This window comes from Schistocerca americana, chromosome 10, assembly GCF_021461395.2.
Source record: "Schistocerca americana isolate TAMUIC-IGC-003095 chromosome 10, iqSchAmer2.1, whole genome shotgun sequence".
NCBI classification, from domain to species: Eukaryota; Metazoa; Arthropoda; class Insecta; order Orthoptera; family Acrididae; genus Schistocerca; species Schistocerca americana.
The window spans coordinates 177188393-177214722 of NC_060128.1; the positions used below are offsets into that span (position 1 = coordinate 177188393).

The 26330-nt window shown below is 41.2% G+C and overlaps 1 non-coding gene and 1 pseudogene across 1 annotated transcript; both read left to right on the forward strand.

Annotated features, from left to right (window-relative positions):
* Positions 1-773: 773 nt before the first annotated feature.
* LOC124552359 overlaps positions 774-26330 on the forward strand; it is an 89018-nt pseudogene continuing 63461 nt past the window's right edge.
* Positions 8920-8993, forward strand: Trnat-ugu. Its single transcript has one exon. It is a non-coding gene; the product is annotated as a tRNA-Thr (tRNA).

Sequence of the window (26330 nt, forward strand, 5' to 3'; positions counted from 1 at the left end):
TTATCAAATTGGTTCTTACATTCCCTGTCAATACAGCTTCTTCTGAAAGGAGTATGAGCACCCTTGAAAGAGTTAAACTCTGTCTTCGCATTTCAGTGGTTAAGTTCTCTCCGAAAAACTGCCGTAGAAAAAAACCTGGTTAAAAATTTTGCATTTGATCGGAAATTTAAAGATAATGTGACTGATAACCTGGGCATCAAAAAGGATCGATGCATAGATCTTCTGTACAGAAATGCACCAGGTAAGTTGACACATAAGTAATCCATTAGCTTCACCACTGTTCAAACTTCCAGTGCTGCCAATAAAAGCTTTCCACTTTTAGACACTAATTCAAGCAACCTGTTTTTCTGCCACGCCCTATATATACGACAGCGTGAGCCGTTACCATCAGTTTACACACACACACACACACACACACACACACACACACACACACACACATATATATATATATATATATATACAACTGGGCTTATTCTAAAGTGCACACAATAGGAAATTGTTACACTAGCGTTTTTCGAAAACACTGCTGGGCAAAGTAAGAGATCACAATTTAATATCCGAAATTAATTATAATACAGTATTTATCACAATTCAAGTTTATTAAAAATTGATCTGTTTCGATCATGCAGTTGACTATCGTCATCCACCGGTTCCTGCTCCATCAATATGGTTGACGGTGTTACGATGATCTTGTGATAATAAACGTGCCTGCGATCTATATTGTTTCACAATTAATTCCAAATGTTATACTAGTAATTACATCATCGAGAATGACGCCTAAAGGTAAGGATATTTCATTAACAGATGCAACGATGTATTTATGCTACGAGGTGATGTCAAATGAAATCCGAACACACGGAACTATGAAAATGATCCCATTCAAAAGTAATCACCGCACGTGTTAATAAGACATGTATCCCACAGGAAGACGATCAATTTCTGTTTCGTAGGCGGCGGTCGGCCGTCCACAAATCCAAAACCGCGATCACTCTTGCACTTTCTCGTCCGTCTAAAAGCGACGTTCACGCATGTCTATCTTCAGGTTCGAAAATTACACGGTGAAAGATTCGAGCTGATTTCTTTGGAGCCTGCAGTGCAAAATATGTCTTTTAATGACATGTTTATCATCAATAATAGCCAGCTGCACTAATCTGTAAATTTCTGTTTTTTTATGTCTTTCACGATGAGCCCGTTTCGGCAAATTGCCATCATCAGGTGCTGTGTAAGTACATAAGAAAGCGATGATCCTAATATAATGTAAATGTAAATTTAAATTAATGCAGATGAATAGGAAAAAGAATTCCGTAATGTTTGAATACTCCATTAGTTGTGTAGTGCTTGACACAGTCACGTCGATTAAATATTTGGGCGTAACATTGCAGAGCGATATGAAGTGGGACAAGCATGTAATGGCAGTTGTGGGGAAGGCGGATAGTCGTCTTCGGTTCATTGGGAAGATGTGGTTCATCTGTAAAGGAGACCGCTTATAAAACACTAATACGACCTATTCTTGAGTACTGCTCGAGTGTTTGGGATCCCTATCAGGTCGGTTGGTTGGTTGGTTTGGGGAAGGAGACCAGACAGCGTGGTCATCGGTCTCATCGGATTAGGGAAGGATTGGGAAGGAAGTCGGCCGTGCCCTTTCAGAGGAACCATCCCGGCATTTGCCTGGAGTGATTTAGGGAAATCACGGAAAACCTAAATCAGGATGGCCGGACGCGGGATTGAACCGTCGTCCTCCCGAATGCGAGTCCAGTGTCTAACCACTGCGCCACCCCGCTCGGTCCTATCAGGTCGGATTGAGGGAGGACATAGAAGCAATTCAGAGGCGGGCTGCGAGATTTGTTACTGGTAGGTTCGATCATCACGCGAGTGTTACGGAAATGCTTCAGGAACTCGGGTGGGAGTATTTAGAGGAAAGGAGGCGTTCTTTTCGTGAATCGCTACTGAGGAAATTTAGAGAACCAGCATTTGAGGCTGACTGCACTACAATTTTACTGCCGCCAATTTACATTTCGCGGAAAGACCACAAAGATAAGATAAGAGAGATTAAGGCTCGTACAGAGGCATATAGGCAGTCATTTTTCCCTCGTTCTCTTTGGGAGTGGAACAGGGAGAGAAGACGCTAGTTGTGGTACGAGGTACCCTCCGCCAAACACCGTATGGTGGATTGCGGAGTATGTATGTAGATGTAGATAATAGTCTGTAGCTACGATCAAAAAAGCTACAATACATAATACAATAATAATAAGTACATTATTAATCAAGAAAACGGGTAAACTGATAAATCAGGTACCCTAAACAACATATATCCATAGTAATAGCAATAACAACATGAAGAGTATAAAACAGAGACATAATACCAACATAAATCATAGACAATAACAAAATTATTACGAAAAAATTGAAAATGTAAAATAAAAATCTCAAATCTAAAACTCTGGGTAAAAACATAATAAGAACCAAACCTATAAAAATAGTAAAAAGCAACTGTATTTCACATATTACTTATCTATAATGGTAATTACGTAAACACGTAATATCGTTGATCCACTGTCATACAAGCTGTCAGAAAAGTTGAATATATGGAAACCAACCTAAATCAGATGTACATCTCCAGTTTTCACCTAGGAGAAAGTAATAATTTTAAACAAAGACAGGACATGACAGAAACATGTCACGTGTAAGTTAAAAACACCTAACAATGCATTATAACTTTTGTGATCGTAGTTAACAGACCATTGGGTGTGTACTTACGGAGCGCCTGATCATGGCAATATGCCTAAATGGGCTTATCGTGAATGACATAAAATATTAACAATTGACAAATCAATGTAACTGGCTATTATTCATAGTAATCGTGTACGGAGAATGTTGCAACGTTTCGCAACCAAAGTGCTGAAGCGTAGCCTTAGTCCGAATGGCAATGTGGGGGGCAGGCGTTATCGTGCAAGGGGGTGGTTGCTCCCGCAGCATTCGTGGGAGTTTTGACTTAATGTCTTGTCGCAGTTCCTGCAAAGTGTCTTCATAGCGCTGCACGCTGATTGTGGTTCCACGCACGAGAAACTCGGCAAGCAGAGGCTCCACGCTGTCGAAGAAGGAGCTCATCACGACATTACGTTGTGCTACCAGTTTGAAACGAAGAGCAAACGGCAAAAGCAGCAGTGGAAACACGCCACATCTCCCCCGCCAAAGAACTCCAAAGCTATGCCTACAAATTCTGTTAAGTTGGAGGATAACATGTGCCCCTCCCTCCCCGCCCCACAAACTGCCAAAAGGCTTAAGCGATTTTGTTGGGAAACACTGGAACATCCTCCGTACAGTGTGTTAACTGTAAGACGGCTGAGTTGTGAGGGGTGTGCGGGGAGAGGAGGAAGCAAGCATTGGCTGGCGAGGGGACAGGAGCCGTTGTGGGGGGGACAAGGAACGCCTACCAGTTGCAGTGCTGGCACTACAAATTGCGCGTCATGCTTACACGAAAGCAGACGAAAGGCTTGCAAGTAAAACTCGCGTTAAATGTTGTTCGTAAACGAAACTGAAATCGTCATGTTCATTAAAATCTATACATATAAAAATGAATGTATGTAAGTTTGTCTACTATGCGCTCACAAACCATTCATCCGATTGCAATGAAACTTTGGCGAGTTGTTCTCCGAACGCCCGAAAAGAGTAATGGAAGCAATTTTTTCTGCTCCCTTCCCCTTTCGCAGCATTCAATCACACGCAATATAATTTTGCGAGCATCGCTACGTAATACTGGTTTCCTTCTAACCGTAGGCCTACCGGTAGGGGTTGTTGGCGACTCCCGAGATGGGCCAGCAACTGCCTCTTCACTCATTTTGATAATGTTTAGCACAACTGCACAATAAAAACACGCAGAACAGTACAGCGCAAAACAAAAACGAAGCAGACGACAATGGCTGCCTTGTACAACACAGTCAGCTACGTAATGTTGGCAGCAGTCGAAACTGCGTGCCTACCGAAGCCCCCCGACGTTTACCGACTTCTATCGATTCAGGACTAGGGAGAGGTCTGCCATCTAAAAGTTTACGCACTGTACAACGCGTAGCTTCGCGATTGTAACATCGTTGGTGATGTGAAGAAAGACGGGCGTCGACGTCGGTTTCAGTCGGACGGGGAAGTTCAAGAATTGGTGCGGTTGTGGATCCGCCAGCGGCCGACCGCGTTCTGCGCAACAATTGATAGCCTCCTGTCCCAAAGGTATAAATATCTGAAGGCGTGCGGTGATTACTGCCATCGTCCCACTGTAGCGTGTGTTCGTATTTCATTGGAATGCTCCTTATATTAACAAAAATATTAATAAAAATTTGGATGGAACCTGTTTTAATAAAGGCAGCGTAGTCAACGTATCAGGTAATGAAACTAGAAAATATTCACTAATGATATTTTATTCATATACCAAGAATGTTAGTCTGATCCTGAATGTTAAAAATCCGAAACAAAAAAAAATATCAGAGTGAAAAAACCGTGTTCGGGCGATCAACAAAAATGCATTCTTCGAACCGGAAAAACAGACACTAAACTTGAAAAAAAAAGTTTATACAATTCTGATATACTCTTTAACATTATAGAAGACATCATATTTACGCCAGTGACTCTAACACTTCCTTCACCAAGCGAGGTGGCGCAGTGGTCAGCACACTGGACTCGCATTCGGGAGGACGCGGTTCAGTCCCGCGTCCGGCCATCCTGATTTAGGTTTTCGGTGATTTCCCTAAATCGCTCCAGGCAAATGCCGGGATGGTTCCTTTGAAAGGGCACGGCCGACTTCCTTCCTCGTCCTCCCCTAATCCGATGAGACCGATGACCTCGCTGTCTGGTCTCCTCCCTCAGAACAACCCTCTAACACTTTCTTTATTTCACGATTGCAATTTTGGGCCTCAGGCCATTATCAAGTAAAGATTTTGTGGCTATTAGGCCATGTCAACCAAAAATGAGTTGACACATTTATGTGTCATTGTCAAAAATGTGTCAGCTCATTTTAGTTTGACATGGCCTAATAGCCATAACATCTTCACTTGATAATGGCCTAATGCCGAAATTGCAATCGTGAAATAAAGAAAATGTTACAGTCACTGGCGTAAATATGATGTCTTCTATAAAGTTCCACATGACTGTGGATCCCAGGTATAAAAAGTCTATAACATTGTTTGCTTACAAACTTCATATCTGTTCATTTTAAGGGATTTGTTGGATTCCTTGCGTGTATACAATTTTTTCATGTTGAGTAGTAGAACTGAAGTTGAATAAAATGCATTATGAAAGCTACGAGAGTAAACTGATAAGCATGGTAAAAAAGCAAGAAAGTATGTTCATTGTGTAAACAACTCATCTCAATTCTTGACTGTCTCCTTTGAGGAATATACACTGGATCCAGCGATCCTCCAGCTTTTTCATCCAATCAGAAAAATACGTTGTGTCAAATTCTACAAAAAACTCGTTGACTGCAACTGTCACTTACTCATTTGATGAAAATTTCTTCCCAGCAAATCAACCTTTCAAGTTTGCTCCAAGCGACTTCTTCCTGTTTCCTAGATGTATTGAGCAGGGTGGCGTTGGAACCTGTTCAAACCCCATGCAGGCACTTTCGCCATTGTTATCGCTGATGTTTGGGATGGTGCATTATCCTGGTGAAAGAATGCTATTTTGCATGCCAACCTTAGTCTTTTTTCAGCCAAAGCAAGTTTCAAACGATTCAACAATAAAACATAGTAGGTTCCAGTTATGGGTCGGCCTTTTTGTAAGTAATCTTTGAGGATTATTCGTTCAGTGCTCATCACTTTACAAGCTGACAAATTTTTTTCACATCCTTCGATGCACTTTCACTTGATTTTGTCTGTGCTTTTGAATAATGATGGACCCAGGTTTCATCAACAGTTACAAATGAGCGCAAAAAGTATTGAGGATTGTCATTAAACATCTCTAGCAATGGTGCCGAAATGTTGTGCCGGATGCGCTTTTCGTCGACTGTGAGCAATCGTGGTACCCAACTCGCACACAGCGTCTTCAGAGCTAATTCTCGGTGCTGGAAATTATGCACTCGCTCCGTTGAGAGGGCTACAGTCTCAGCATTCTCACGAATTTTTCCTCGGCAAGGTTTCATTACCATATCATGGATTTTGTCAATGGTTTCCTTTGTAGTGACCTGACTGGATGGGCTGTATCTTGTCCGACCACGTTTAAATTCATTTGTCCCAAAGTAAATGATTTTCAGCGACGGTACATAGTCTACGTCAACTTCATCCAATGCTGTTTTGGTCTGCACGGCAGTCGAACACTTCAAATGAATATGTTTACTTCATTTGCAATCTCAGTCGACACATTGTCCATTTCAGACGATTGTGAACAATCAGTTGTACGCTGTACATTTTTGAAATTCTTTATACGATCCTTGGAATAATCGTGCTCACCAGCCATGAAGGCGCAACAAAAATGTTCTATTTTTTCATCGACACTGACTAGATTTATCACCACCCTCGTAATTTTTATAGGTTGTTTGGGGAAGAGTAACTCACGCCCAGTATTCGAACCTTCCAAAACCCCACACTCAGATTGTCCGGTAAGCGACTCTTTAACATCGTAGCACTGAACCAAGACAGTCTTCGGTGTGACACGTTATTGTGCTGCTGTGCGAACAGGACTGGAGTATCCATAACTGTGTGGTAGCATGATTGGGGACCCGTGGTCTAGGGTGCCGGCACCGTAGCTCAGCGTGTTCTCTGTAATGAAAAACTCAGTGATAGGATCAACAACGAACTTGGACTAACGCTACGATCACATACAACGAACAATAACGAACAAAATGCAAAAAAAAGGGAGGTAGCGTTTCGGACTAGTAATCAAAACTTCTTGGGCCGCCGGTTTGAGCCTAGCTACTGCTTAAATTCTGAATAAAATAATAAAATAATCAGCCAAAGATTTCCAGCATAAGAAATCATCCTCGTTCTGCCAAAGTCCTTGCTAAACACGGCGGACGAGAGGACAGAGGTTCAGGGCACTCTCTTGTCCTTGGGATGGGAAACTGCACTTTAAAGGCAGGAGAATCAGCAATGATCAACGGCATGAGGATGCAGCAGGCAATGGAAAACATTACATTAAATCGCCATAATACGTATCCATAGGACATGCGGTCTGTAACTGAAAAACTATCATAATGACTTCTCCATTGATTCTCCAGGTGGGATGTGGGAGGTGACCATGAGAAAAAGACGTAATACCTACACCGGGACAATATTCTACGAGTTTGAGCGTGGGATGTCAGAAGTTTGAATGTGGAAAGCTAGAAAATTTGAAAAGGGTAATCTAAAGGCTTAATCTGAGTGTTGTAGGGGTTGGTGAAGTGAAGTGGAAAGACAAGGATTTCTGGTCAGACGTACATAGGGTAATAACAGCAGCAGCTATAGTTGGAGTAGGATTGTGTAAGGATAATAAAATCGGGCTGAGAGTAACTGCGAACACTACAGTGATAGGGTTGTTCTCACCAGATTCGACAACAGATCAACGCCTACGCACAGGTACATATTCCAACGTCATAAGCATCAGATGAAGAGATATATAGAAAGTATATGAGGATATTGAACAGGTAATTCAGTAAGTAAAGGGAGATAAAAATCTAATAGTCACAGGGATTGGGACGCGGTTTTAGGAGAAGAAATAGAAGAATGGGTTGCGGGAAAATATGGGTTTGGCGGTAGGAATGAGAGAGCAGAAAGACTAATTCAGTTCCCCAATGATTTTGAGATGGCAGTAGCAAATACTCTGTTCAAAAATCACAAGAGAAGGAGGTATGTTTGGAAAAGACGGGTAAACACTGGAAGGTTCCAGCTGGATTATACTATGGTCAGACAGAGATTCCAGAATTAGATAGTGGATTGTATGACGTATCCAGGTGCAGATCTACACTCAGATCGCAATTTAGCAGTGATGAAGAGTTGACCGAAAGGATCAATGTGGGGAGGAAGCAGGATAGTAAAGTACTGAGGAAGAGCGAGACGTGTTTGAAGCTCGGTGAGGATGTGAGTACTGCGATAAGAAAGACCGGAGCAGACAGTTCAGCTGAAAAGGGCAATCACAGCAGTTGAAGTAACAAACATTGGTACAAGGAAGGTAACTGAGAAGGACCCTCAGGTAACAGATGAATATTTCAATTGAACAAGGAAAGAAGGAAGTACATAAATATTCGGGGAAAGACAGGAATAGAGCCATATAAATCGCTTAGGAAGGAAATAATAACAAGTGTATGGGAGCCAAGTCGAAACGTCTGCAGAAAACATGTGAAGAAATCTAAAAAGAAATGATCGTCGGGAAGACTGACTCAGCGTACAGAAAAGTTAAAAGAACGATAGGTGAAATTAAAAGTAAGGGTGGTAACATTAAGAGTACAATGGCAATTCCACTGTCAAATACAGAGGAGAAAGCACATAGGTGGAAAGAGGACATTGATGGACTCTATGAGGGGCAAGACTTGTCTGGTGTGACCGAAGAAGAAAGAGGAGTCGATAGGGAAGAGATTGGGGATACAGTATTAGAATCTGAATTTTAAAGAGCTTTGAAAGGCTTAAGATGCAACAAAGCAGAAGGGATAGTTAAAATTCCATCTGAATTTCTAAAATCATGGTGGAAAGTGGAAACAATATGACTATTCCCGAAAGAACGGATACCATCTTCATATGTATATATAATTAAGGCTCACCAGCCATTTGACCATCTTCTTCTGTACGGATGCACAAACACTGGCCGAACTCTTACGGGAATCGGCAGTAAAGCAGGATAATGTGTATAATGTGTATAATGGGCAGGGGTACTATGAATATAGTGCGGGACAATAAGTTGCTAATGTGGGTCTCACGGGAGGCGTGCCAGAGATAAGTCTCTGCAGTCGCACTATCCTCTGTGTCCTCGGTGGCTCAGGTGGATAGAGCGTCTGCCATGTAAACAGGAGATCCCGGGTTCGAGTCCCGGTCGGGGAACAGATTTTCAACTGTCCCCGTTGACTTATATCAAAGATTGCATGCAGCTAGGGGTATTCATTTTATGGTAAATACACAGAAGAATGAAAAAGAAATCTGAGGATGTGTTAGATGACGATTTGTTTGGCATAGAGAAAGATAAAGGCATTAGACAAGCAGTTCTGACGCGCTTGATAATGGAAGCAAGACTGAAGACAAATCAAGATGTATTCATAGGATTTGTCGACGTGGAAAAAGCGTTTGACACTGTAAAACGGTGCAAGATGTTTGAAATTCCGAGAAAAATAGGGGGAAGCTATAGGGAAAGAGGGGTAATATACAATTTGTGCAAGAACTAAGTCTTATTATTCTATAAGACTGGACGACAGAAAATTAAGTGCTCGAAATAAAAAGAATGTAAGACAAGGATGCAATTTTTCGCCCCTACTGTTTAGTCTGTACGACGATGATGCAGTGATGGAAATAAAAGAAAGATTGAAGAGTGGGATTAAAATTCAGTCTGAAAGGATATCAGTGATAATATTCGCTTATGACATAGCTACCTTCAGAGAAAATGAAGAAGAATTGCAGGATCTGTCGAATGGAATGAAGTCTAAAGAGTACAGAATATTGACTGAAAGTAAACCGGAAAAAGACAATGGTAATGAAATGCAGCAGGAAGGAGAACAGCGAGAAACTTCACATCAAAAATCTAATGCTACAGGGGAATGGTCAGAATTAGGCGGACTGTTCAAGAACGAGGAGATTCTCTGCAGAATCCGAGAAGAAAAGAAGATAGGAAAATACTGCCAAGAAGGGACAGGATGATACAACACGTGTGTGGCACTAGGGAATAACATCCATGGTGTTAGGCGGAGCTGTAGAGTGTAAGGACTGGAGGGGAAGACAGAGATTTGACAAAATCAAACAAATAATTGAGTATGTAGCCACAAGTGCTACTCTGCGATGAATAGGTTAGCGCAGGATAGAAATTTGTGGCCGCAGCAAACCAGTTAGAAGACTAATGACTTGAAGAAAAAAAAAGAGATGGCCAGGTGTGAGTAGTACTCGCGATCTGAGTACAGACTGTGTGCGGGGTGTTTGGAAAGTCCCGTTACAAATTTCTAAGATTTGTAGAGGAGTGTGAGTACATGATATGTTTAACGGGAAACCATGTCCGAAAACATACCGTTTCCGTGCTGCAGCCATTTCAAATCATGTTGGTAACGCTACCACTTTTGCAAGTAAGTAATTGGGCGCGACCCAGTACCGTTAACAATCAAGAAAACAAAAAGCAAACTTAATCATACAAGAGCGGTCTCTTCCACTTCGGGGGTGCGGCGTCTTCTTGGAGCACAACAGTCACGTCTTCTGACGGTCAAGGTATCCATTTCTCGAAGCAGTTGCGTAATTGTGGCGAAAACTGTATTTCGTTCTACTCTTGCTTACCGGTCCGTTAATTGATATTTTGACTTCAAGCCTGCCTATAATTTACTTAAACTTGCATATAATAGAGTTCAGACTTCCGTAGGGCCGGCTCTGTGGCCGAGCGGTTCTAGGCGCTTCAGTCTGAACCGCGCTGCTGCTACGGTCGCAGGTTCGAATCCTGCCGCGGGCATGGATGTGTGTGATGTCCTTAGGTTTAAGTAGTTCTAAATATAGGGGACTGATGACCTAAGATGTTAAGTCCCATAGTGCTTAGAGTCATTTGAACCATTTTGAACTTCCGTACGCAAGTCACTGATATAAGAATACGTAAAAATAATTAAGTATTGACTTTGCATTTACTTTTTGTTGGCGGCTTCACTTTCATCATACATGGCGCCTGAACAATTTATATGTTTAAAGATTCTTTCGGTCGTATTCAAGGACAAATTTGCTGTATCTAACTTGGATCTAAAATATTGAAAATGCTGACAATGTAACAAAATAAACACTTTGCTTTGCAAGCTATTATTAGATGAAATGCATTGAACTGCTTTGGGCAGTAGCCGTGGAAAAAAGACATTAAACATTTTGTAATATTTTAAATTGCTGCGTATTGGCGGTTGATTTATTGCGCACCATCGATGTTCTTTTTCCTGGCGGCGCGGCAGCTATAAATTGCTAGAAATTGTTCAAAAGTTGAAAATATTGATACATCGGTTCGGAAGGTTACTGTCAATAATAACAAGGCTAGCCTTTGATACATATATTAACAATTACAACGTACACACTTCCTCAACGTAAATGATTGTTTCTCCAAGGACAGCGAAAACAAAATTAAGACAGAAGATTACGACCACTTGTTTTATAGAACAAGAAAAGATATTTATTATTGCAGTTGTCAGGAATGGTAGCTATATTGTTCAGACTATGTCTCTGATGAAAATTAATTACTGTAAACTTAAGACATTTTAGTAATAAGTTACAAAAATCACGCAGTTCTTAATGTCCAAATCTGGAGACGTTATAAGGGCATGCGACGGAGTAGGTCTTTGTGGATAACGACTTGATAAAGGCGACGAGCACCTCTTCCATTACAGTGAGCTTCGCCATTCAGAAGGATCGTGTCGGTGTATTCTGCAAACGTGTACTCAACCATGTTGCTCTAACGCCCACAGAAACGTGAATGAGGCTCGAACCAGGCCAGAGAGGTATGACAGATGTGAAATGTCAGCTGATCTGATGTAATCACCTCCATCACGACGAAGCTGTTGCATATCTACCTAGTAAACATGTTCTCAAACAGCTTTGGTTGAAATGAAATGGCTCTGAGCACTATGGGATTTAACTTCTGAGGTCATCAGTCCCTTAGAACTTAGAACTACTTAAACCTAACTAATCTAAGGACATCACACACATGCATGCCCGAGGCAGGATTCGAAACTGCGACCGTACCAGTCGCGCGGTTCCAGACGGTAGCGCCTAGAACAGCTCGGCCACCCAGGCCGGCTCAAACAGCCTTCTCAAACATATATCACTAATCAAAATGTTATGTATCCACTCCACTCTAGTCCTAGAAGTTCGTAACGGGGATTTCGGAACACCCTTTGTAGACCGTTCATCCATCTCGATTATTTTTGCCTGTTATCTACACTGATATTGGTAAGATATCAGTCTCGGGAAATCAAATACTTTCAAGAGCGCAAAATTTTAAGTTTGAAATCGGATAACAAATGACAAAAAATATTTTGATTGTGTTATATAATTAAAAATTAACACTTTCTGGATGTGTTCCTTTACTTGCACTGTTAGACCTTGTTTCTTGCTAATTTTCATAATTCTAGGTCAACGGTAAGTACTCAGCAAGCTATGATGACTGAGTTTTCGAGTATCGAAATACGTGACGTAAATGGCTGCACTGAGTTAAAGCCTTCAATTTTGTACACCGCCAAGGGACCTTAGACCTTGGTACGTGACTTCAACTTGATGCTATTGGTGAGAAAAAGGGGTCTTAAGCGAGCGACGAAGACTGTCGGATTATATACGACAATTTTTTGATTTTGTGAATAATAACTACTTAATAGATTTCAGCTATCATTATTCAATGAACTGTGGATGAAGCCCGACCAACAGGCATTACATGCATTGATCAAAAATTATAGTGCATTGAGAATGGCTAGTTTCTAGCTGAACTCTAGATCTGCCAATAAAATTTAAAAACGACGACTGATAGCTGAAATCTATTGTTTACAGGTCAATATAACACTCCCTGCGTGCAACAGCCTTCTGAATGGAAGGTAACCTGATAATTAGCGATTGACAATTCTCGGATTTTTTCTCAGAAAAAATATTTTTAACGGTCGGACAGACAGCCGAACAATAAAGCGATCGTTTGTGGTTTCCGCCAGGGTGTTGCTACGGCCCGTATCTGCAGTTCAGTTTAGTCCGCAGCTCGTGGTCGTGCGGTAGCGTTCTCGCTTCCCGCGCCTGAGTTCCCGGATTCGAATCCCGGCGGGGTCAGGGATTTTTCTCTGCCTCGTGATGACTGGGTGTTGTGTGACGTACTTAGGTTAGTTAGGTTTAACTAGTTCTAAGTTCTAGGGGACTCATGACCATAGATGTTAAGTCCCATAGTGCTCAGAGCCATTTGAACCATTTCTGCAGTTCATTAACCGCTCTACGAGGAAGCAACAGGGGAAAAAGTATGAACTGCGATGTTCTACATGGGGTTGGATCCACTTTTGACCGCAGAACAGTATCAGAGCCAAATTCGAATCAAGAAAACGGTATAATTTTTCTTGAACACCCACACAACCAAACTCATGTCACACAGCGGTTGCTAAAGGCGCAATATTTTTCGTCGCGCTCATCAGTGCAAAAATTCCAGTTTAGTAAACTCAGAGACCATCATTTCCAGAAATTCACGATATCACTGTAACGAATAAAGATTACGTACTTCAGATTCCGGCAGGGGGCAAATACCCCATGTTTCAGTTGCCTGTAAAAAATGGTTCAAATTGCTCTGAGCACTATTGGGCTTAACATCTGAGGTCATTAGTCCCCTAGAACTTAGAACTACTCAAACCTAACTAACCTAAGGACATCACACACATCCATGCCCAAGGCAGGATTCGTACCTGCGCCTAGAACCGCTCGCCCGCACCGGCCGGCGTTCGCCTATAGCTGACCTGTTCAAAAAACCCGTGTGAAATATTATGGGACTTAAGTGCTAAGGTCATCAGTGCCTAAGCTTACACACTACTTAACCTAAATTCTCCTAAGGACTAACACAAACACCCATGCCCGAGGGAGGACTCGAACCTCCGCCGGGATCAGTCGCTCAGTTCATGACTGCAACGCCCTAAACCGCTCGGCTAATCCCGCGCGGCTAGCCTGTTCATTTCGAGAATATTAAAACTGCACACACCATTCTCACGAGGGAGCAGAGATTTGGCGAGTATGCAGGAAGGTCAAAATAAACCTATGTAAAGCTTTTCGGTAATGTCCCTACGTAATGTAATACAGGGTGATTCAAAAAGAATACCACAACTTTAAAAATGTGTATTTAATGAAAGAAACATAATATAACCTTCTGTTATACATCATTACAAAGAGTATTTAAAAAGGCTTTTTTTTCACTCTCAAACAAGTTCAGAGATGTTCAATACGGCCCCCTCTAGACACTCGAGCAATATCAACCCGATACTCCAACTCGTTCCACACTCTCTGTAGCATATCAGGCGTAACAGTTTGGATAGCTGCTGTTATTTCTCGTTTCAAATCATCAATGGTGGCTGGGAGAGGTGGCCGAAACACCATATCCTTAACATACCCCCATAAGAAAAAATCGCAGGGGGTAAGATCAGTGCTTCTTGGAGGCCGTCCAGAACTTTTCCCTTTGCACAAACACCCATTCTCTGTAAACTGTTTATACCAACGTTTAATACACCACCTATCAGGAGGTTTAACACCATACTTCGTTCGAAATGCACGCTGAACAACTGTCGTCGATTCACTTCTGCCGTACTCAAAAACACAAAAAGCTTTCTGTTGAGCGGTCGCCATCTTAGCATCAACTGACGCTGACGCCTAGTCAACAGCGCCTCAAGCGAACAAATGTACAACTAAATGAAACTTTATAGCTCCCTTAATTCGCCGACAGATAGTGCTTAGCTCTGCCTTTTGTCGTCGCAGAGTTTTAAATTCCTAAAGTTGTGGTATTCTTTTTGAATCACCCTGTATTATTGTAATATACTGGCTGCGAGTACCAGTGATGATGCGCTACTGTAATTGAGACGACAATGCTCTTTGCTGTAAAAAAAAGGAGCATCTATGCTTTTTGTAATTGTTGGGGGTAAGGGATCGCTATGGGACAATGTCCTTTTTTTTTGGTCAGATAAGTTTGCATATAGAAGTAATCTGAAGTGCAGACGATATACAATTTGTAATCGCAATTATCAAGAATACAAAAAAAAAAAAACTCTTGCGAAAAAGAATGTAAATATCGTTTACGAACTTTTATTCGATGTTGGATCCCACGACCTTCATAAAACGATTAGTGTGTTTAGGAATTCAGTGCATAGTGATTTCTTCGCAAATTAACAATACTGGACGAATCTGCTACTATCACGGTCCGAACGACGCGCAATATTTCGCCGTCAGCTTGTGTGTTCAAGATGTTCCCTAAGCGAACGGTTTGTTAGTCAGAAGATGTACTGCCACTGTTCAACCTTCTCATTCTGACAGTGTTTCCAAAAAATCTTACGACGGCTGCGAGTACTTCAGCTGTCACGAGGAACGGAGTCTTCATCGCAAGTTGTAGCAGTTTTCTCCGGCTTTGCGTGGGGTTCCCTGAGAGCCGGAGAAACGGAAACCTCCGACCGCCATCTCATCCTGTAGGTAACCTGTTCTCTCCTTACAGCAGCTACGAAGAAAACATATTCATCCATAGTCAAATTTTTTCACAGATTTCTTTTTTATTTTACACAGGTAGAAAATTTCTGGGCAAAAAATCAAAAGAGTTTAAATGCAGTACCTACAGGGTGTTTAAAAATTGACCGGTATATTTGAAACGGCAATAAAAACTAAACGAGCAGCGATAGAAATACGCCGTTTGTTGCAATATGCTTGGGACAACAGTACATTTTCAGGCGGACAAACTTTCGAAATTACAGTAGTTACAATTTTCAACAACAGATGGCGCTGCAAGTGATGTGAAAGATATAGAAGACAACGCAGTCTGTGGGTGCGCCATTCTGTACGTCGTCTTTCTGCTGTAAGCGTGTGCTGTTCACAACGTGCAAGTGTGCTGTAGACAACATGGTTTATTCCTTAGAACAGAGGATTTTTCTGGTGTTGTAATTCCACCGCCTAGAACACAGTGTTGTTGCAACAAGACGAAGTTTTCAACGAAGGTTTAATGTAACCAAAGGACCGAAAAGCGATACAATAAAGGATCTGTTTGAAAAATTTCAACGGACTGGGAACGTGACGGATGAACGTGCTGGAAAGGTAGGGCGACCGCGTACGGCAACCACAGAGGGCAACGTGCAGCTAGTGCAGCAGGTGATCCGACAGCGGCCTCGGGTTTCCGTTCGCCGTGTTGGAGCTGCGGTCCAAATGACGCCAACGTCCACGTATCGTCTCATGTGCCAGAGTTTACACCTCAATCCGTACGAAATTCAAACGCGGCAACCCCTCAGCGCCGCTACCATTGCTGCACGAGAGACATTCGCTAACGATATAGTGCACAGGATTGATGACGGCGATATGCATGTGGGCAGCATTTGGTTTACTGACGAAGCTTATTTTTACCTGGACGGCTTCATCAATAAACAGAACTGGCGCATATGGGGAACCGAAAAGCCCCATGTTGCAGTCCCATCGTCCCTGCATCCTCAAAAAGTACTGGTCTGGGCCGCCATTTCTTCCAAAGGAATCATTGGCCCATTTTTCAGATCAGAAACGATTACTGCATCACGCTATCTGGACATTATTCGTGAGTTTGTGGCGGTACAAACTGCCTTAGACGACACTGCGAACACCTCGTGGTTTATGCAAGATGGTGCCCGGCCACATCGCACGGCCGACGTCTTTAATTTCCTGAATGAATATTTCGATGATCGTGTGATTGCTTTGGGCTATCCGAAACATACAGGAGGCGGCGTGGATTGGCCTCCCTATTCGCCAGACATGAACCCCTGTGACTTCTTTCTGTTGGGACACTTGAAAGACCAGGTGTACCGCCAGAATCCAGAAACAATTGAACAGCTGAAGCAGTACATCTCATCTGCATGTGAAGCCATTCCGCCAGACACGTTGTCAAAGGTTTCGGGTAATTTCATTCAGAGACTACGCCATATTATTGCTACGCATGGTGGATATGTGGAAAATATCGTACTATAGAGTTTCCCAGACCGCAGCGCCATCTGTTGTTGAAAATTGTAACTACTGTAATTTCGAAAGTTTGTCTGCCTGAAAATGTACTGTTGTCCCAAGCATATTGCAACAAACGGTGTATTTCTATCGCTGCTCGTTTAGTTTTTATTGCCGTTTCAAATATACCGGTCATTTTTGAAACACCCTGTATCTTATCTGTGTCAAAGTCAAAGATGAAGTTAATTAAATTTTTCTTTACGACGTGACAGTTCATTACAAGGAGTAAAAACACCCCGAAAGGTAATTTGGTATATTAGGTTTGGAGAGGATATCTTCGAAATCGTGATCTGTAAAAAATGTCTTTTATATAAAAAGTGAAATGTAAGTAAACGTTCTTGAAAAATACATGATCAACTTTTGTAGAAGGAATTTGATATTTTGCAAAGTACCCCACCACCACTAATTAATTTTGAAAATTGAAATCTTTCGTTACAACACTATTAAAAAAAAAAAAAACTTTCATATCATGTCCATCTATGTGTTAGTGATGCGGCAAGCGACTGTTCTCAACAACCGGTTGGTCAGTCGATATTTTTTCGTTCACTCGGTTTTTTCAGTCGATTGAAACGACCCAATGAAATTAGTCTGGCACGTCCTTGTCAAAGTTCGAGTGGTTTCAGTTAACCTGAGACAACTGACTAACAGTTGCGGCAGTTATATAATGTTTTTCACTCAGTCTCTGGGTCTGAGCGATTTCACTTACATACTTTCTTCATCCAACATTTTTCGTGGAGATGGATAGATGTGGGAAAAACCTACAGATTAAAACTGGTACCGGTATTTTACTTATGAATAACCGGTATTTTTCGGTATTCGTTTGCGCTCAGTTATAAGATGTGTTTTTTTAATTTTTTACTAATTACTAAGAAACTCGAATTGTCAATTAGCCATAGCAGCAGTGCTAAAATTTTTCGTTTGTAAATGAACTTTTTTAAAAAAGGATTAATTTTTATTTGCAAAATCTGCATCGGTTTGTAATACTGCACTATTACAGAAAATGGGAAAAGCGATCAGCGCTATTTTAGTAACAATGCCGGCAGAAAAGTGCAACAAACACACGACTTAAGAAGTGGCACAGCACTGCAGAGACAATACTATCCGCTTTGCCGTGTCTCGTGGCTTAAACCACGCGGGTACGTGGCAGTGTGCAAGGCTTGCCGCCACCCGCGCCGCCCCCGCACGCTGTTCGTTTGTTTTGTTTTGTCAGTCGACTCTACTGAATCGAGTTATCGACTATTCGTACATTCCTATGTAGCATGCGCGTCCGTGTCGTATTTTATACGCTTCTGTCTGGCACATAGACAGCTAACACATACCTAAGAGAAAAGTCGCGGCCATTCTAGTGATTTCGATACATTATTGTCTGAAGTTTGTTCGAGAGGCGAAGGCAGTTATGGAAGAGTTAGCCGTGGAGATGAGTGTTCCTCGTCTTTCAGGCAGACAAAAGACACAGGGAAAACTGCGATCGTAATGATGATGCTGTGACATATTGGAAAATAACTGTTTTTATTCCAACACTGGACCATCTTATGACTGACATGAGAGAACGGTTTGCTGAAGAAAATATTTACCATTTAAAATTCAACATACTTTTCCCTCACAACTACTGAAACATGACGGTTATCATCTTGCACGTAAATTGAATCAGTACTTAACTGAACTACCGTTCATTCAACAACAATCGCTTGCCGGCCAGTGTGGCCGAGTAGTTATAGGCGCTTCAGTCTGGAAGCGGGCGACCGCTACGGTCGCAGGTTCGAATCCTGCCTCGGGCATGGATGTGTGTGATGTCCTTAAGATAGTTAGGTTTAAGTAGTTCTAAGTTCGAGTGGACTGATGACCTCAGATGTTAAGTCCCATAGTGCTCAGAGCCAACAATCGCTCTTTGTGATTGATTCAAATGGCTCTGAGCACTATGGGACTTAACTCCTGAGGTCATCAGTCCCCTAGAACTTAGAACTACTTAAACCTATCTAAGCTAAGGACACGGCACACGTCCATGTCCGAGGCAGGATTCGAACCTGCGACCGTAGCGGTCGCGCTGTTCGAGCCTGTAGTGCCTAGAACCGCTCGGCCACCTCGGCCTGCCTTTGTGATTGAAAAGAGGCTAATGGGACAGATTGTTCAATACAAGCAAACGAGCATAAAAGCCTTTAACGATCGTGATTCTGTTATGCATGCGTTGTCTGTTTGTCATAGATCTGACTATCCTACTTTGCACACGCTGTACAAAATATTTGCTTGTCTACCTGCATCTGTTACAGCAGAAAGAAGTTTTTCAAGATTGCGGCATACAAAGACATGGCTGAAGTCGACAATGAAGAAGGATGGACTTAATGGCTTAGCTCTATTGAACACTCGCCCTTACATTGATTGTCCTATTGACGATCTAATTAACCAATTTACCAGGAAGAATAGGTGCATAGAATACATCATTTAAGGAAGACAACCACAATTGTAATTTTTTTATATCAAAAGATGGCATCGTCTTGTATATTTGTATAATCAGTTTAAATAAAACGTTCTTAAACAGTGCATGTGACTTGATTATTTATTATTACACTAAAAGTGAAGGTAGCTCAAGATAACATTAGTGCCCCCTCCTTGAGATTGTGTCTGTATCCACCACTGCCGCCACCTGATCTATACAGTAGTGTATCACTTGTCGCCGGACAGCCGTTGTACTGGAGAATCTCACCAAACCTATTTTGGAAATATGTTTACGAAGTGACGTTACAATGAAATACGATGCCTCATTTGCTTTAAAAGATTAAAGATTTGCCTGCCATTTCTATAAAAGAATAAAAGAGGAACAAAATTATGGTAAAAAAAATTAAAAACTTAACAACATAGTGTAGAATAAAAAGAGGAAGTAACTGATTTGCTGCCTGTGTATACATAGTCTGCTTGTAGTCCTTGAAAACGTACAAATTAACACGAAAAATAGAGATGTTCAACCTCAATTTTCACACTTTACCACTGACTTTTTGTGGTGCCGAAATAGTGTCGTTCGATTACAATACGATTTCTGAGCGAAGTGTCAAACAATTAGGATCATTAGGTGAATGCTTTACGAGAAAATCAGCGAATGATGGAGAGGCAACTTCCTTTTTTTTATTTGCCTGTTTAATTTAGTATTTTGATTCTATGTATTTTGAAACAAACAGAGTGAAACTTTTTGAATCTGTATTTGATTTCCACGTTTCAGTAAGTAAAACGAATAAAAATCGAACAGGAGTCATCTCAGAAACCGGTTGTTTTGAGCGATTTCAACAAGCAGGTTAAAATGGCGTGTGTTATTTCTTTTGTCTCGGTCGTAACAGGCGTTTTTTTAATTTTTTGCTAACAACCGAATAAAAAACCGAAATATCAGTTAGCCATGACAGCAGCTGCGAAAATTTTTCCTTTTGAAATAATCGTTTTTTAAAAAAGGAATAATTTTTGTTCCTAAATGTGCATTGCTTTGAAATAATGCGTTATTATAGAAAATGGGAAGAGCACTTAGTGCTGTTTTAATAACAAAGACAACTGAAATGAGCAACAAATACATGGCACAAGAATTCGACCAACTGAGTCATTGGGCCTGACCTGGATTTTAAAAAAATGTCCCATACCTTAAATTGGTGCACTTCACGTAAAACTGTGTCAGAAATTTTAGCTGCAGAAATGGTCCGTACGCCAGCTGGAGTTGCCAGGCGGTTCTAGGCGCTTCAGTCTTAAACCGCGCGACCGCTACGGTCGCAGGTTCGAATCCTGCCTCGGGCATAGATGTGTGTGACGTCCTTAGGTTAGTTAGGTTTAAGTAGTTCTAAGGTCTAGGGGATTGTTGACCTCAGAAGATCCCATAGTGCTCCAAGCCATTTGAAACAATGGTCGGTAGGCAATGTTGCATTTGGGTAATTAGGAGTATTCCTGAAATAATTCTTTGATTTCTCTTTAGCTTTTCGATCCATTGAAGTGAGCCCTTAATACAGTGCACTGAAAAATAAGTATTGTGTTAATGGCGGCAAATTGACTTTTTCCTTACGACAACACAATGTGAATACCGTTGTATTGTGTAACGTTAAACCTCGGATTGCATTACAAAATCTGCACTGTATATTCATCAAACAGCAATTATACATCTCAAAAATATATGGAATTACGTTCAGTGCACATTTGAAGGGCTTATTTCAATAGTGGTACAAGTCCCTTACCTCTACTTTTCTGTCTATAATGCTTCTGAAATTAATGAGCCAAACAAACAGAAAGAAAGGTTCATCTCTAGCAAGAAGCCATATGCTTGAATATTTCTGGTATCTCAACTGCAGATTTTTCAGTGTTCATTTAACTTTAGGACTCTGTATCTCAATATGAACAAAAGTGGACTTGTACCACTATTGAAATAAGCCCTTCATTTAAAATGTATGTCCTAAAAGAGCAACACATTATCATTACCAATGTCCACGTTATTCTTCATACTTTGCCTACATATGAATCACCTCTCTCTAGTTCCTCGTCTTTCAGTCCTACCTGTCAGTGTTCATACACACATAGAAACATTTAGTTCCTGTATAATAAGGGAAGTCATAGCTATTCAAAATAAAGAAACTGAAAATAAGGATCACTTCAAATTTTATGGTGCTGGCGGAAAAGGAGAACAAAGTCAGTTCCGTTTACTCTTCGTCAAAAATAATTTTAAAAAAACGACGATAAAAAAAAGTTTGTTGTCCTGGACTGCTTCATTACTACGTTTCGTCTTCCACTGCTACATCAACGATATAGTAGCTGTGGCATTGTAGCTGCCCGGTTAGCGTGTTTTAGTGCAAATGGAATATCTGCAATATTTAGACATGAACGTCCCCAGAATGCGATTTCATCAATCGTTGTTACTTCACTGTGTCATTTTTTCCATAGCACCTAATCCGTTCACAGGGATGAAGGTGGTAAGACTAATTTTAGATCTTCACGTATTACAAACTTCAGTGTATGATAGAGAAAGTGCCATTAGAGTTATGTATGGATATGAAAGCATCTACTTCCTTTTACCTCTTGTAATGGTTACATACACACATTATTTGTTCTTTTTGCACATCTATGGCGAAGTACCTTTCGAATCTTGTAAGTTTCATTGGCTTCCTTGGATAGCTGATATTAAAAATTGGTGCTTCAATTTTCGTGTTCACGTATTAACATTATGATGCACCTTATCAGTAAAACAGAATGTAAATAGTCACAAAAATTTCACAATGTTCATTTCTTCACCATCTACTTCTAAGGCAACTACTAACTTGCTCACCTTTGTGCTCTTAACGAAACTTTTTTATTCGTCAAGTGTTAATTGCACCTAGAACAGTTTAACAAATAGCAATCTATTTGTCAAAATGGTTCAAATGGCTCTGAGCACTATGGGACTTAACATCTATGGTCATCAGTCCCCTAGAACTTAGAACTACTTAAACCTAACTAACCTAAGGACAGCACACAACACCCAGAATCTATTTGTCGGTTTTAAATGATGAAAAGAAGAATTAGTTCATTACTTTATTAAATGAATATGTATACTGCTTACCTTAACTTTGGGGTATCCAATGAGATCTCTACACACACGCCTGGGGGACAGGCGGGGGGGGGGGGGGGGGGATGGGGTGGCTACCCTCTGGTGGTATGCATAAACCCAGGTTTTTACTGCAATACCACTGCTTTACACTGAGATGATAAAAGTCATGAGATTTCACCTAATATCGTATCAGACCTCCTTTTGCCCGGCATAATGCAGCGACTGGACTTGGTATGGACTCAACAAGTCACTGGAAGTTATCTACACAAATATTGGGCCGTGCTCCCGCTATAGCCATCCATAATTTCGAAAGTGTTGCCAGTGCAGCAGTTTGTGTATGAACTTTATGTTCCATAATAGTCTGAGTGGATTGATATCTGGCGATCTGGAAATCAGTCGCTCAAAATGTCCAGCAAACCAGGCGTGAACAACCATGGCACAGTGACATGGCGCCTTTTCATCCATAAAAATCGATCGTTTTTTGGGAATGTGAAGTCCATAAATGGCTGCAAATGGTCTCCAAGTAACCGAACATAATCATTTCCAGTCAATGATCAGTTCAATTAGACCTCAGGACCCAATACATTCCATTTAAACACAGCCCACACCATTATGGATCCACATCCAGCTTGGACAGTGCCTTGTTGACAACCATGGCTTTGTGGGATTTGCGCAACACTCTAATCCTACCATCAGCTCTTACCAACTTAAACCGAGACTCATCCTCAGGGCCACAGCTAAAGTCGTCTATGGACCAACCAATAGGACCACGGGTCCAAAAGTGGCACTGCGGGTGATATCATGCCGTTAGCAAAGGCACTCGCTTCGGTCGTCTGCTGCCATAGCCCACCGATGCCAAATTTCTCCACACTGCCCTAACAGAGACGTTAGTAGTACGTCACACATTGATTTCTGCAGTTATTTCACTCAGTATTGATTGTCTGTTAACACTGACTGCTCTACGCAAACGCCAGAACTTTCAGTCATTAAGCTAAGGCCATTGGCCACAGCATGCTCCGTGGAGAGAGGTAATTTCTGAAAAGTGGTTTTCTCAGCATATTGAATTCCCTAAGGCTTTCTGAATGGATGTCCTATGTATCTAGCTCCTACTACCATGATGATGATGATGATGAAGTCCCATCCTCCGTGAAGGAGCATAGGGGACGATGCAGGAGACCTGCACCGCTTTACTAGGTGAGGTCCTAGTGGAGGTGGTTTGCCATTGCCTTCCACCGATCGTGATGGGGGTGAATGATTGCCTATACCATACCATACATACTACCATACCACACTCAAAATCTGTTCCCAGCGTGTTTGGAAATAGTCAGGTCGGAAACCTTTCCACAAGAATCATCTGCGTATAAATGATAGCTCTACCAATGCTGTCCTTTTTTACCCTGTGTACGTGTTACTACCACCATCTGTACGTCTGCATATCGCTATCCCATGACTTTTGTCGCCTCTGTGTACTTCGCCTAATAAAAGTATTACAGACTGTTTTCTCTCGAAAGAATAACTGGATAGCTCAGTCAACTAAACCGCTAAGCAATGCTTTCAGTTCAATAAACGAATGAATTGATGTTCCAACCGAAAGAAAAAATAAAGACGGGTTTCACATGAAAAGAAAAAATAACTCAGTCTTTACGCAAAACACCACCACATTGCGTTGACTTTTTCATTCGGTTGCGCCCAGAGACTGGTTTCACACGAAAGATATGAATACACCCCTGGCATATACAGGGTGAGTCACCTAACGTTACCGCTGGATATATTTCGTAATCCACATCAAATACTGACGAACCGATTCCACAGACCGAACGTGAGGAGAGGGGCTAGTGTAATTGTTAAATACAAACCATACAAAAATGCACGGAAGTATGTTTCTTAACACAAACCTACGTTTTCTTAAATGGAACCACGTTAGTTTTGTTAGCACATCTGGACATATAAACAAATACGTAAACAGTGCCGTTTGTTGCATTGTAAAATGTTAATTACATCCGGAGATATTGTAACCTAAAGTTGACGCTTGAAACCTCCGACGTTCAGTTGCGTGTTGTAACAAACACGGGCCACGGTGGGCGAGCAGCTGCAACATACATCGCGTTTCTACAGAGTGAACTGCCAACGTTGCTCGAAAATGTCCCACTGAAAACGCGTCGACGTATGTGGTATCAGCATGATGGTGCACCTGCACATTCCGCAATTAACACTAGGCTGACCCTTGACAGGATGTTCGACGGGCGTTTCATAGGACGTGGAGGGCGCATAAATTGTGCTGTTCCAGTCTCTTCTGTACCTAAGGTCCATCACCGTTCCCTTTGGATCCCTATGTAATTCGGTACTCTCCGATACACACGATCGAACAGCGGAGGAGTGGTACTCAAGCGTCAACTTTAGGTTACAATATCTCCGGATGTAATTAACATTTTACAATGCAACAAACGGCACTGATTACGTATTTGTTTATATGTTCAGATGTGCTAACAAAACTAACGGGGTTCCATTTAAAAAAAACGTAGGTTTGTGTTAAAAAACATACTTCCGTGCAATTTTTTATGGTTTGTATTAACCAATTACACTAGCCCCTCTCCTCACGTTCGGTCTGTGGAATCGATTCGTCTGTGTTTGATGTGGTTTACGAAATATGTCCAGCGGTAATGTTAGGTGACTCATCCTGTAGATTTCACTCATATCGAAACTGTGTTTAAAACGTTATCCTATATTGTTCTCAGTCCTGAAACCGATTTGCAGTCTAGTTTTTCGAAACAAGTGACTTATTACGTCGGAAACGTGACCAGTGTGGTAAGGTTAAAAAATTACTTTTTTCTACTTCCTTGCTCTTTTCTAATGTAATCTTATTTCTACTCTTAATATGTTATTTCTGTTTTTTTTTTTATTTTTTTTATAATCTCATAACTGTTTCTGAGTCATAGCCATAGTGAGATCATACTTTCTTTAGTGCATGTGATTCACCACTAATACTCACCTCGTTTAAAGGGTATTTGTGTAACTTGTCAATTGTTGAGCGGAAATAAGTCTCTTTATGGGATCACCGCCAGCAAGAACTGCTGTGAATTACGCAGTCACTTGTAGTGGGTTTACAGAATATGTTGGAAAGCTTGGTATCCCCTTCTCTTTTAACTGTCAGGCCCAAAAAGTTAACACTTCGATTTTCTACATGTTCTGTGTTGAAGGTGAGGTTCTTATGTAGCCGATTAAATCGTTGGTAACAAGGGTTAGCTTCATCAAAAGTGCCATCGAATAAGGCTAGTGTATCATCTACATGACGGCGACAGTATCTGACTTTCTCAGGTAGACCATCAGAATTTTCAAAAAAAATGTTTTCAATATGCTCTAAATATATATTTGAAATAGCTGCTGACAGGTGGCTTGCGAACTTATTCTAGTTCAATAAAACTAGTCAAACAGAAATTGAAGAGTTAGGTGACTTTATTGAATTAGTTTTGTCATATAACTATTTTACCTGGAATGGCCAGTTATCTGAACAGATAGAATGCCTAGCTATCGGAAACTGCCTGTCATTCCTATAGAAGTGCATGATATCAGTATACTTATACCACTGCTACATACCTACAGTTATCATTTTGAAGAAATCGTTAAACATACAGTTGTTTGCTTCTGTGCATAAGATTCCATTGATGATGGGTTATGATCCTGAAAAACGGATTTGAGAAATAAAACATTACTAGTGCAGCCCATGGTGCATAGAATATGTCTTTTAATAAATATCTGAAAGCTACAGAGCATCAAGCAATCAAGATTTTTAACATCGGATATCGCAGAACATACTTCTATTACATTTGTAAGAGAGTCCTAGAATGCTGTAACAACGCTAAGAAGGGGAAAAATATTTGCATATGACAGGACGCGAACCTACATCTTTCGATTTCTTAAGGCACAACGTTATCCATTACGCTAGCACTTCATGATGT